Below are 9,629 nucleotides of genomic sequence, written 5' to 3'. Positions count from 1 at the left end.
ATGACAGGAGCTGATTGGCTGGTACTTTATCTCCATTCCCTTTGTCTCCATCCATGGCTTAGCAAATAGACCCCTATATCCTAAACTGTCAGCCAGGATTAGCACTACCACAAATAGTATCATGCCCTGTTTCTCTGTTGATTTAGTATATTTTGCCATAGCAGCGCCTGTGACTATATGCTAATTCTAGTATCAGCCCTTCTCCAGATGCTGTAATACCACTTGGTGCATCTTTAGATGCCACCATCGAAACTTGAACCAGCCCTATTGTAGGTGCAAATTTTTTGTCTGGCTATGGCGATTAAGTGTCTATGGGATAGATTATTATTATTATTATCATCCTTTATTTATATGACGCCACAAGTGTTCCGCAGCTCCTTAAATACAGTAGCACATAAAACTAGTAAGTGAACAAGAAACAAGTAACTTACAGTACATTACAGTGCAGGACAAGGACACGACGTATATACATTGCTGCATCACCGATTAAAGCACTCAAAATAAGCAGCAGGGAGTTGGCAGTCAAGTGTTAGGTGCCCTTATGGGGAGTAAGGAGTAGAAGAAAATGTAAAGATGAGGGAAGCGGTCCCTGCTCGTGAGAGCTAACATTCTAAAGGGGAGGGGCAGACAGACAGGCGTGACACAAAAGGGGAAGATAGGGAGGAAAGAGCATGAAGTGGGCTAGGATGAGAGCTGGAAGGCCTTGATGAAGTAGTGGGTCTTGAGAGCCCGTTTGAAGATTTGTAGGGAGGTGGAGAGTCTGATAGGGAGAGGGAGAGCATTCCAAAGGTAGGGAGCAGCACAAGCAAAACGTTGGATGTGGGAGTGGGAGGAAGTAATCAGTTGGCAAGAGAGGTGGCATGCATTTGTTGAGTGAAGTGGGCGGGCAGGAGTGTGAAGGGAGAGAAGGTCAGAAATGTATGTACGGTAGGAGAGGATTTGGTGAGGGCTTTGTAGGCGAGTGTAAGAACCTTCAATTGGCATCTGAAGGGGAAGGGGAGCCAGTGTAAGGCTTGAAGGAGAGGGGAAGCAGATGTAGACTGTCTGGAGAAGAAGATGAGCTGAGCAGCAGCATTGACAACCGACTATAGTGGAGAGAGGTGAGAGACTGGGAGGCCAGCTAGGAGAAGGTTACAGCAGTCCAATTTGGAGATGACCAGTGAGTGGAAGAGGGTTTTAGTGGCATCCTGGGTGAGGAAGGATCTAATCCTAGAGACATTTTTTAGGTGGAAATGGCAGGACTGCGACAGTTGCTGAATGTGTGGTTTAAAGGAGAGGGAGGAGTCTAGGATAACTCCAAGACAGCGCACTTTGGAGCTAGAGGAGATAGTTGTGCCATCAATAGATAATGAAATTGTGGGAAGTGAGGTAGTGGAAGAGGGAGGGAAGATGATCAGCTCAGTCTTAGACATGTTAAGTTTAAGAAAGCACTGGGACATCCATGAAGAGACAGCAGAGAGACAGCTAGAGATATGGGTGAGGAGCGAGGGGGAGAGCTCTGGGGTGGAATGGTAAATTTGAGTATCATCAGCATAGAGATGATATTGGAGGTCAAGGGAGTTTATTAGTTCATCTAAAGAGGACGTATAAAGGGAGAAAAGGAGAGGTCCAAGAACAAAGCCTTGGGGAAAAAACTACTGTTAGTGGAAGTGGGGGAAGAGGAGTCATGAGATGAGACAGAGAAGGAACTATCAGAGAGGTAGAAGGACAGCCAGGAGAGGGCAGTGCCATGTAAACCAAGAAAGTGAAGGATTTGCAGGAGGAGAGGGTGATCTACAGTGCCAAATGCAGCAGAGAGGTCAAGGAGAATGAGCAGAGAGTAGTGGCACTTGGATTTGGCAGCATGGAGGTCATTGCTGACTTTCGTGAGGGAAGTTTCAGTGGAGTGGAGAGAACAGAAGCCAGATTGAAATGAGTCAAGGAGGGAGTGGGAGGTAAGATGGATGTAAACAATGCACTCAAGGAGTTTGTAAGCAAAAGGGAGAAGAGAGATGGGTCGGTAGTTGGAGAGTATGTTAGGATCAAGGATAGGTTTTTTAAGAATGGGGAGACAAGGGCATGTTTGAATGCAGAAGGGACAGTGCCAGATGATAGGGAGAGATTAAGGAGGTGAGCAAGATGGCAGAAGGAGACAGGTAGAAGAGGAGACGGGAAGGGATTGGGTCAAGAGGGGAGGTGGAAGGAGGGGAGGACCTGATGAGGGCCATGACTTCCTCTCCAGAAACAGGGGAGAAGGATATCAGAATTGGTGAGGCAGAAGGGGAGGAGTGGTCAGGGAAAGGAGGGGCAGGAGTGCTGAGGGTCTGATGGGATATGATGGCCTCACGTAAGGAGTCAATTATAGATGTAAAGTAGGTGGCAAAGTCAAGGGCAGAAAGTGAGGAGGGGAAGCAAGGAGGTGAAGGGCAGAGGAGGGAGTTGAAAGTGGCAAAGAGACTCCGGGGGTTTGAGGACTGGGAGGAGATGAGGTTCTTGAAATGTGTTTGTTTGGAGAGGGACAGGGCAGCACTGTAGGATGAGAGAATACATTTGAAATGGAGGAAGTCAGCCTTAGAGCATGATTTTCTCCAATGATGCTTGGCAATTCTTGAACACTTTTGCAGGTATCTGGTGCATTTGGAATGCCAGGGTTGTGGTGTGGATCTGTGAGAGTGAGTAGTTATTGCCGGAGCAACAGAGTCAAGAGCAGACGTAAGGGAGGAATTGTACAGAGAAGTGGCTTGTTCAGGACAGGAGAGAGAAAGGATAGGGGAGAGAGAGAGTCCAGCAGGGAGGAAAAAAGCCTCAATGTTACGCTTATTAATAGTAGCCTTAGGAAGCAAAGGGGAGGGCGGGAGAGAGGGATAGGTTAAAGGAGAGAAGGTGATGGTCAGAGAGGGGGAATGGGGAATTGGAGTAATCAGAACTGTCACAACAGTGAGTAAAGACCAGGTCAAGTGAGTGCCCACTAACTTGGGATGGTAATAAGATCCATTGGGCGAGACCAAATGAAGATGTGAGGGTAAGGAGTTTAGCGGCAGAGGATTCTGTGGGATTGTCAATAGGAATATTAAAATCACCTAGGATAATGGAGTTAAGATCTGAAGAGAGAAAGTGAGGGAGTCAGGAAGCAAAGTTGTCAAGGAATTTGAAGGGAGAACCAAGGGAATGGTAAATGACAGTTACTCTGAGGTTTACTGGTTGGAAGAGGCATATAGCATGAACCTCAAATGTGGGGAATGTAAGGGATGGTTCAGAGGGTATTAGCTGGTAGGAATAATTGGTGGATAGAAGGACCCCAACACCACCACCATGGCGACCCCCAGGCCGGGGGGTGTGGGAGAAGGTGTGGCCCCCAGAGGATAGAGCAGCAGGAGAAGTGGTGTCAGAGGGTGAGATCCAAGTTTCAGTAATGGCCTGGAGATTCAGAGAGTTGGAGATGAAAAGGTCATGGGTGGGGACCAGTTTATTACAGACTGACCTGGCATTCCACAGGGTACAGGATAGAGAGATAGTGTTTATGGGGGAGATGTGAATAAGATTATATGGGTTGCTGTAACATGGAGGTGAGCTTAATTTGGGGGACCGATATGAATAGAGTTTAGTGAAGGTGCATGCACCTGACCTAGAAAGGGAACCTGTAGGAGGAGGTGGGCAGGGAGGGAGATGTGGATGGCAGTGGGGTGAAGTGACAGGGAGAGGAGTGTAGGAGGAGGGTTTAGTGGTGGGTTAGTAGGACAATGGGGTGGTAGAACAGGAAGAAATTGGAGTAACGGGAGAGGAGGGAAGAGTAGGCAGACAGAGTAGGGGGGAGAAGGAGGTGGAAGAGACAAGGGGGAAAGGATAAAGGTGGAAGCGGAGGGCAGAACAGAAGATTAGGTAGAGACTGATTGAAGGAGGGAGTTGACGAAAACCTTGTCATGGTGTTTATTAGTAAACAAGAGAAATTAAATTTAGAAATGTAAATGAAATATGAATGCAAGAGATTTGTAGAAATGCAAGTGAATGAACAGTGTTGGTAAATATGTATGCAGATTAACAAGTTTGTTATTAAGAGAATTAAAAGTTGGGTTATAATGTTTGCAGAATTTGAAAAATAATGTAGATTGTAAGCAGATAGAGGATGTGAGGCTAGGCAGTAGAGCTAAGATAAAGGACAGTTTCAGACCTGATTCAGACCCGGTCGCAAGCGTTGAGAGCTCGCAACCGGGTCGATGGTGGCCCTCAGCGCATGCGCACGACAGAGCCAGCTACGTCGTGCGCATGTGTGAGACCCAGCTAGCGATGGGCAATCCGTCGCTCCGGGTCTCGCACCAAAGGGGGCGTGCTGTAGACGTTGAGTGACAGCTCGCCCCGTTTGGTGGGCGGGCCGGGGGGGTGGCTGCCCAAATGGAGGCGTTCCCGAGGGAACGCTTGCTGTTTGGGGGCGGCCCCACTGACATCACGAGAAAGCTCTCTGGGGCTTGCGATGAACGAGACCCTACAACAAGGGTCTCGTCGCAAGCCCGATGATTGCAATGGTCTTGACCAGTGGCGTAACTAGGGTATTTGGAGCCCAGGGCAAATTTGAAAAGGGAACCCCCCCACCACCCCGATATGATACGGAAAAAAATGGGCGTGGTCACTTAAAAATTGGTACCCCCAGTATGCAGTTGTGGTCCCTCTTATGCAGGCCCATAGTAGTGTCCCTTATACAGTATCCCCAGTAGTGGTCCCCCTTATACAGCCCCCAATTAGTTCCCCTTACTCAGTACCCCCAGTAGTGGCCCCCCCAAATGCAGTGCCCCACGTAGTGTTCCCCCTTATGCAGTGCCCCCAGTAGCAGTCCTCACAATGCAGTGTGCCCAGTAGCGGTATCCCCTTATGCAGAGCCCTTTATATGGTGCCCCCAGTAGTAGTCCCCCCCTATGCAGTGCCCTTTATATAGTGCCCCCAGCAGTAGTCCCCCCATGCAGTTTTCCCAGTAGTGGTCCCCTTATGCAGGCACCCTGTAGTGATCCCCCCTATCCAGTGCCCCCTGTAGTGGCCCTTCCTATTATTGCCCCCAGTAGTGGTCCCCCAGGTGCAGTGCCTCTAGGAGTAGGCCCCTTTTATAATGCCCCCAGTAGTAGTTCCCCCCCAAGTAGTAGTCCCCAGTAGAGTAGCCCCCCCCAGTAGAGGTCCTCCCAATGGCGCCCCCAGTAGTAGCCACCCCTACGGCTCTTGCAGTGGGTGCTGCAGCAGTCAATGAGAGTCTATCTGACACTCATTGGCTGCTGTTTAACACACACATCGCCGCACAGTCTGAGCCTGCCTCCTAGCGCTATTGGGCAAGCGCTCAGGGGGAGGGAACGGGCTCAGGTGTGAAGCACAGGACCGGCGCTGGAAGCCTAGCGCCAGACCTGTGTAAATGTGTAGCGCTGACCGCACTCATTGCAGTTGGCGCTACACTGGCTAACTAGGGCGGGCGGGCCAGTACCGTGGCCGGCGGCGCCCCCCCGCGCCGCCGGTCCAACGGCACCCAGGGCATGCACCCCGCTCGCCCTGCCCTAGTTACGCCACTGGTCTTGACAATCGCGACCATCATCATGGCCGCTCGCTATAGCTGTGGGTGGTCACCCACAGCTATGCGAGCGGCCGGGGGCCCATCCCCCCAAAAAATGCCCCGATTCAGAGCGAGCGCTCTTTCAGAGCGTCCGGCTCTGAATCAGGCCCAGTGTTTGCAATTTAAACTGACATGGGGACAAGTACGATAAGCATTGAGATATATGTGAGAATCAGAAGGCCAGCATCATTAATAGCAATAGAAGTGTTGTGTTCTTGCCATGATCGTGTAGGGAATCCAGTTGTTACAGACCTGAGGGCCTGATTCAGAGTTGGGAATAGAGAGAGAGATAGTACTTAACTGTGTACCTGGACAACCCATGTTGCCATGCAAGGGGTGTAAATACAGGGCCGTAGCTAGGGTAGTGCGGCCGGTGCCATCGCACAGGGCACCACTGGTCAGGGGGTGCTGTTTGGGCCTTTCAAATTTCTGTTTATTATCATTCTTGCTTGTAGCTTCCTCTTATTTCATCCCCAGCATCTCCTGGCCTCTCCTATCTCTTCCCTGGCCCTTCCCCATGAAGCCATGGCCCTTTTTATGGGTGCATTATGTCCCTTTGAAAAATGAGGGGGGCGCCAATGCTCTTTCTGGCACAGGGCACCAAAAAGTCTAGTTACGGCTCTGTGTAAATACATATATTTTCTTTTGCATGTAGGGTAAATGCTGGCTACTTTTGCATGTAGCCCACAAATAATGCACAGCTTTATTATTATTCTACAATTTAGATGTCAATTTGGACACCTCCCTCCCAAATCTAAATCTCTCTGCACATTTTAAATCTGCCCCACCTGCAGTGCACCATGGTTTCACCAAGATGATCAGTTGAGAGAGATATCTCTCTCTATTCCCAACTCTGAATCAGGTCCAGAGTCTTTAGGCCGTTGAGGTTTGTTGTTTGATTGTACTTAGAGTTTCCTCCTTCTGTTAGATGTAATACGCCTATGATAGAGATAAAGTGGAGAGAGATAAAGTACTAACCAATCAGCTCCTAAATATCATGTTTCAAACACAGCCTGTAACCTGACAGTTGGTTGGTACTTTATCTCTCTACACTTTATCTCTCTCCAAGGCTTAGTACATCTACCTTTATGTATACAACCACATCAGTGACAGTGACACTCCCGTAACACACTCATAAGATGTGTCATCTCCATGCATCTGAATAGCCTCCTCCAGTTACCACTCAGGAATGCCCAGTACATTTCAAATACATTTCGGAAACTGTGCATCCCAATCGCAACTGCTCCTCTGTGCTTAGAAAGCGTGGTCACATGCGCAGAATGAGTTTTTATTGATTTTGTTTGCAAGACAAGTAGCAAAAACAAAGGCCCTCATTATCTTCACCAGTATCCTAGGAAAGGAGTTTGGGTTCTCTTACAATTTGTCACACAAATTGGTTCAAGAGTGCCTAGGTTCAAGGGTACACAGGAGCCAATGGTTAGGTCAGAAAAAGCAAGTTTCTAAATAGGCTGACAGTGATGATGTAGAGTATGCAGGCAAGTACAGTAGAATGGTCAGGACAATCAAGATCCTGACCTTTCTAAACCTTGTCAATGTCACAAACAAAATCCCAGGAATGAGAAGCAAGCCAGAGGTATGATGTGCAGGAAATTAAAACGGTAGATACATTATCAGGACTACTCAAAAAAGGATACTTTATACCCTGGTACTATATTATGCTCAAAGGAAGTTTATATAGGGTAGACAAATTGGATTAGGTGGGCAAAGTGAGATCAGCAGTGACAGATAACAGATTCAAAAGTGGTTGCATTTTCACCCCACCTCCACAGAGGATGAGCATGCCAAACCCCAAAATTGATAAGCGAGACCTGGAATCTAGATCTGACATGCCACATCTATTTAAAAATTATACATTTCAAAAAGATGAAAAAAATATATATGCATACATCTTAAAGTGGGTCTGCAAGGCCATATATCTCTCGTTGCAGTGAAAGGGTTAATTCTATAGATGTCCCAATCAGTGATGGATTTTATCTAGGGGCTGCAGGGCTGCATCCATCCAGTAAAATCCACCACTTCCAGTGAGCCAGTTGCCATCTGTACACTGGCTGCACTGGCAGTGATTAATCACACACAGGACAGGCAGTCCCAGTTGGAGGTGTTTTCTCCCCTGAAACTGCAAGTCCAGAATGCGATTAACTTCCAGTGGGAAGCTACTCCCCTGTCTTTCTGTCTGCCCTACTCAGTTTCTAGGGGTGCAGCTGATGCAGTCTCTAGAAGCTAGTGCTTCTGCTCTGGTCTGCCTATGGTTGTGCTCATGCACCGGTCCGGGCAGCTGCCACATCCACTGCACATGCACAATGGACCTGGCAGGTGGCACAAAGCGGCCAGTCCCGGAACTAAGAATGTCAAGATTGCAGCCCAGCGGGCAGCCCCCCTCATCAAGAAGGGTAGGAGTTGCTGTTGGTTCCAATCATTAAAATATTTAAACTTGTACTCCCGATGAGTGGGGCACCTATCTTTGTCACATTTTATTTGAACTCCTGCACCCAAGTTCTATAACACCCTCTGAAATGAGGGTATTTCTTCTGCAATTAACCTTCACTCTTTGATGTGGCCATTTACACATTCTAGTGCTTTTGGTTGACTTGAAGCCGTTTCAGGAAACCACATGGCTCTACTGCCGAAAAATATTTGGCTACTACTCCCATTGCATTTCCCTACTGTTGAAGTCTTTTTGTTGCAGCACATACCTTGCTTATCTATTGAGATGTCACTATTTTTCACAGGGACCCTACATACCTTGTTCAGAGTGTCGCTATTGCTATTTTTTTTACTATCGCCATGCAGTCATTGTTATTGTCCCATTAGCTTCTTTATTCCTTCTTTTCTCATGTTGCCACGATGCACTAATATGTCCCTAGGTGCACCTTTAGTTAGTTTAGTAGGAAACTTTAGAGAAAAAAATTATTTTCCAGAGCAATTTGTTCTACATTCTGAATATTTGTTCTTTTGTAATTAATTTGTCTACTTGATGTTTGTGTGATGTCTGAATAAATGGTTTGCTTGTGTACATCTCTAAATATATCATACTCATTTTTTTTCACCAATGCATGTAGTGGATAGGCCGTGTAGGAATGGAGACAATGTTGCAACACTCTTCTTAACGTTTCTCATGTTCAAATTGTCATCTAGATGGAATATCAAACATCAATAGATCGACAATCAATAGGTCGACACCATGTTGTCGACAGGCAATAAGTCAACATGGTCAAAAGGTTATTAACACAAAGAGAGAAAAGAAAGCCTCTTTGTTGGGGCACACATAAATGAAATCTCATATAACATGCATATAAAACATAAGAATTTTGTCAACTATGATTTTGTTCCCCTGGACCATTAGGACCAATGGGGAGTATACAGTATGTTGGTGTTATTATTGAATGGTAGTCTGTGATACTATCATGCATGTTAAAGGATTACTACTTGATGATATATACTAACACTATAATACCGAATTTTGTGTTGACTTGGCTCTTTTTATTGCAAGGACCAATATTGTGTATGGAATATTGCTATTATTCATTCTTAAATTATAAAACATACACCACCATTGTTCCCATATACTCTGTGATTAAAGTATGCTTATGCATAACTTTTCTCAATATGCTTTTTGTATTACTAAATGGACTTTCCATTGAGTGACAATCCTACATTTTTTATGTAAATCTGTGGAAACCATGTGCAAGGAGACATCTACCTTTGTCGAATGAATTATACCTACAGCCATACTTTTCTGAACCTGCCCAATCTCGTCTGATCTTGGAAGCGATACAGCAACAGGCCTGGCTAGTACTTGGATGGGAGACCTCCTAGGAATACCAGGTGCCGTAAGTCAATCGATATTGGATCATTAGGATAACACGTGGCACAGATACTACATGAATCAATTGTGTATGTTTATACACCACCAACATATGGACTGGAGATATTATGATATGTATTTTAGATGTGTGCTGTGACATGCAGATTTGATTTACTTATTTTCACCGTTCAGCTCGGTGGATTATGATCCATATCCGAGTTTTGGAAATGTATATGTCTA

The 9,629-nt window shown here is 46.5% G+C and overlaps 1 pseudogene; it reads left to right on the top strand.

Moving 5' to 3' along the window:
* Positions 1-9,302: 9,302 nt before the first annotated feature.
* Positions 9,303-9,421, top strand: LOC148524261 (5S ribosomal RNA; annotated as a pseudogene).
* The last annotated feature ends 208 nt before the right edge of the window (positions 9,422-9,629 follow it).

Source organism: Taudactylus pleione, unplaced genomic scaffold (assembly GCF_031769625.1).
Source record: "Taudactylus pleione unplaced genomic scaffold, aTauple2 ptg000117l, whole genome shotgun sequence".
Taxonomy (NCBI): domain Eukaryota; kingdom Metazoa; phylum Chordata; class Amphibia; order Anura; family Myobatrachidae; genus Taudactylus; species Taudactylus pleione.
This window is presented reverse-complemented; position numbering and strand designations above follow the sequence as displayed.